Below are 4,501 nucleotides of genomic sequence, written 5' to 3'. Positions count from 1 at the left end.
CTCCCTCACCCCATCCACTCACCTTGCACCCCGCATACTCCCCATGCCCTCTCTCCCTCATCCCTGCACCCCTCACCCTTGTATACACCCCACGCCCTTGTCCCACTCATCCCATACCCCCATGTACTCCACCCTGCACCCCCAGGACCTCCATCACCCTCACCCCTGCTCTGCACCCCATCACCTCACTACCCCCACCCTACATCCTCATATACACCCCATGTCCTCCACCCCATCACCTCATACCCCCATGTGCACTACCCTGCACCCTGACACACCTACCCTGCACCCCCATGTACACCTCATGCCCTACACCCCTATGTATTCCCCACCAGCATCCCTACACCCCCACTCCATACAACCTGTACCTCTATGTCCTATGTCACCCTCACTCCATATACCTGCACTCCCCACATCACTCCTGGGGGAATTCTGTGCCACTGGATATATACAGATTTCATGTCCCCTGCAAATTTATTTGCTTCCCTGCAGAAAAATGACTTTCTGACAGGGGAAGCAAAGGGAAGCTGTAAGACCAGTACCACTCCCTAGCAGTGCAGTCGTTTCAGGCAGCTGGAGGAGAGGTAAATTACCATGGGGCTGGGGACACCCCAGCCAGTGGCTCCTAACCTGAGCCAGGATCAGCTGCTAGTCCCAGCTGGGGTGGAGGCAGTAGAGGATGGGAGTTCCTCTTCCTCTGCAAGGGGTTGCTGAGGCTGTGTCAGATCCACCCCTAGAAACCTCCTCCAGCTGCGGGAAGCTCAGCTGCCTCCCCTGCTTCCTGCCCACATTGCTCCTCAGCTGTGGGAGGGAGGGGTCACTCTACAGGGAGCTGCTCCCTCATCCACCCAAGCTCCTTGCTTCCAAACCTCCCATACCCAGACACCCCTGCCAAGCCTCACCTGGAACATCCAGAACCGCCGCTAGCTTTCCATACTCAAACTCCACCCTACTGAACCTCAGTGCCTGCATCTGGAACCCCCCCCTGCACCAGGCCATGCCTGAGTGAGCTCCCTGCACTCAAACCCCCACCCTGATGCCCCACCCCCTGCACCACCCTGAGCCCCCACATCCAGATCCCCATGTCACTGACCTCCAATTACCTGCACCCAGACCCAACCTCACCAAGCCCCACTCTCCCAGTACCCAGAGCCCCCATCTGAGCATCTTCACCTGGAAGCCCCTGCAGAGTCCCATTGCCCCTGCACCTGGAACTCCCCCACCCACCCCAAACAAACCTCTATGCATTCAGACAGCCTCCCACACTGTGGTGCCTGCACCCAGATTGTCCCACACAGAATCCTCTCACCCCACATCTGGATCCCCCCACACTATGCCCCTTCACATTTGGATCCTGCCTGGTTGAGCCTGTCTGCCCCACACCTAGTGCACCTGGCTAAGAGGGGCAGACAGGACCCCAGCGTGTTTCTGGGGCAGAACCAGGCCTTGTGCTGTGTCAGGATTTGCTGCAGCCTCACTGCTGAATCTGTGGGTCAGGGATGGGGAGGCTGCAGGCTGATCTCCCACCTTTGTGCAGCCAGTGGCCTTTGCTCCCCACTGCCATGGTGGAGCCTCTGCATTTATTTACTGACAAATGAAACTTGCAGAATTTTAAAATATTGTGCACAGAATTTTTAATTTTTTTTGGCACAGAATGCCCTCAGGAGTACTACATACCTTCCAACCTTCATTCCCCATGCCTTGTACCACCTTACCCCGTACACCCACACATACCATCCCACCATGTACTCCAGTGCCCTATATCATCCCTGCCCTCACCCCATACACCCCACATGCACAGCTTATGTGGTATGTCCTATCATACCCCTACTCCATATATGCCTCCTCTTGCCCTATATTGCCTCTACCCTTCATTCCATACACCCCTCCTCCTATATATGCTTTATCTTCCCCCTCACTCTGTACCCCAATACCCTAACATACCCCTACCCCTTCTATCTTCTTCCCATGTATCCCTCTCATTCCCTCTACTACCCTCCCCTTACACATGATCCATCATCCCTGCCCCACATCTCTCCTGCACCTTCTCCCTGTGCCCCCTCCCCACGTATCCCTGATTCCCCCTCATCCTATACCCCTTTCCTCTACATGCCATATACTACACATCTCATCCCCGCATACCCCTTCTTTCACCTCATTCTCCACTGCACGAGCACAGCTTACAATCTTGGCCCTACATATTTTTCTACTCTCCACCTTTCTTTCCCCTCTCCATCTACTCCCCACCTCTTTATTTCTCCAACCCCCCATCACACTCATTCTCTATTCTTGCAAACTAAACAAATCTTAGGTGGGCAGCACATGTTTTTAAAACATTCTCTTCCCTGCACCAACAAATTTAGACCCTTCTGCAGTGGTTCCAGAACTTCTACATTGAGTTGTGTGCGTGCTAATGAGATTGGTGTTCCAAATCTCAGTTGCTTTGCACCCTCTGGTGTGCACAGTTTCATGGCTTGTGGCACACTCGGAGGAGGAGTGCAAGAGGCTGGATGGGTAGTTGGTGGTGACTGGAAAGGGACTGGAAGGCCAAAAACTTTCTGTTCCATTCCAGTCTGCTTTCTCAAATTCCACACCCCTAGCTGGAATCTGCTTATCTTCCTATAAACTGAATCCCCAGGGTAGTGAAATCTTCCTGATTTCCAGACTTATCCCCCACAAAGGAAAACCCTTGCAGCCCTAACTTCTTCCTTTCATATCCATTCTTTCATGAAAAGCTGCTTCCTAACTCAAAACTGTCCCATTAGCAAAGATAAAACCAACATCCAACTGTCATAACTATCCAGTACACACACATACTTGTCTCCCCTCATGAGCCTCCACTTGCTATGAAACAATACTATAACACAGGTGTAGGCAATCTATGGCACGGGTACTGAAGGCGGCATGCGAGCTGATTTTCAATGGCACTCACACTGCCCGGGTCCTGGCCACCAGTCCGAGGAGCTCTGCATTTTAATTTAATTTAAATGAAGCTTCTTAAACATTTTAAAAACCTTATTTACTTTACATACAACAATAGTTTAGTTATATATTATAGACTTATAGAAAGAGACCTTCTAAAAATGTTAAAATGCATTACTGTCACGCGAAACCTTAAATTAGAGTGAATAAATGAAGACTCGGCACTGCACTTCTGAAAAGTTGCCGACCCCTGCTCTAACACTTATCCATGGGGAGTGGAAGGACTATGACGCCTTAGGTGCTCTCTTCAATTCCTTCCCTCCCCCTCAAGACTTTAAAGAAACTTTTTATAGTTTCTGTCATAGTACATTACAAAGCCACTTTACAGAATGAATAATACTGACCAAGTTTTTCAATATGTGCAAAGTTAAAAAAAAGTAGATTGAGATGAAAGAGAGGAACAATGGGTGGCTATTCACAAGAAAGAAGTAGAGGAAGGGTATGTGGAAGAGGATCTGAGAAGTAGCTGCTTGTACTTTCTGTTTCAGCAGATCTATAGTATTCCCTTTACTCCTCCCTTTTCTGAAGACTATGGCAACATTTTATTAAAATGCATTTTGGGAAGTCCATGCCCTAGAATGCCATCTACTGTGACTCACTGGTACTTCAGAGGCAGTGACTCCTTTTCTTCAGTAGGGATTGTAATGAGTATGACAGCCTCTTTTTACCCTCTGTCTGGTGGGAGACAGCCAATGGCTTCTTCTTGAGTCTGTACAGGTCAGGAGATAACAATACTTATATCTTTTATAGCACATTTTATCTGTAGATCTCAAAGTACTTTACAAAGGAAAGTAAGAATCGTTATTCCTGTCTTTACCCACCCTGAGAAGCTAGAAACGGTCCTTTCTTGCCTTTATAAGCTAGTACTACAAAAGAGAGTATCATTTGTAGTTGGGTGTACCTCATGCCCTTTTTTCTTTTCAATATCGATTTCCTTTTAATTCTCCTACTTTTTCTCCATTTCCCCTGCTTTTTGCCTATTCCCTTTTCTTCTCTGCTACTGAGCCAAGTACTTTAAAAAAAACACCATTCTGCTCAAAAAAACACCTGCTCTTTGATTTCTGACTAACAGAAATGTTCAGCATGGCTTACAGTTTATCACTTTACTTTATACAGATTATATGACATATATCCCTATCAAAATTAGAGGTGTATGTGGCTGTAACTAGCAGATGGCTTCTAATAATTTACTGAAAGATCTAGATTTTTAGAGAGTTTAGGGGCCCCAAAGTCATGTGTAATTGCATAGGTGCCACTATTATGCACAGAAGCAGCTAACCAGACATGTTTTCATGCATAGTCATACAATTTCTACACACAATAGAATTAATTACACAAACATTTTGCAGGCCTAAACTGCCTGAAAATCCAATCTAAAGTATTTTATCCCTTTATCTTTTAATGAACATTAAAGTCACTGTTCTTTAATCTCCATTAAAATTGTGCATTCCAATTTTTAAGATTAATTCTTATGTTTTTTCCCTAGTTCATGTGAATTCAGCTACCGAGTATAGGCAAC

The sequence above is a fragment of the Gopherus flavomarginatus genome, chromosome 11, assembly GCF_025201925.1.
Source record: "Gopherus flavomarginatus isolate rGopFla2 chromosome 11, rGopFla2.mat.asm, whole genome shotgun sequence".
Classification (NCBI taxonomy): domain Eukaryota; kingdom Metazoa; phylum Chordata; order Testudines; family Testudinidae; genus Gopherus; species Gopherus flavomarginatus.
The sequence above is the reverse complement of the archived record's forward strand: the minus strand, read 5'-3'. Positions refer to the sequence as shown.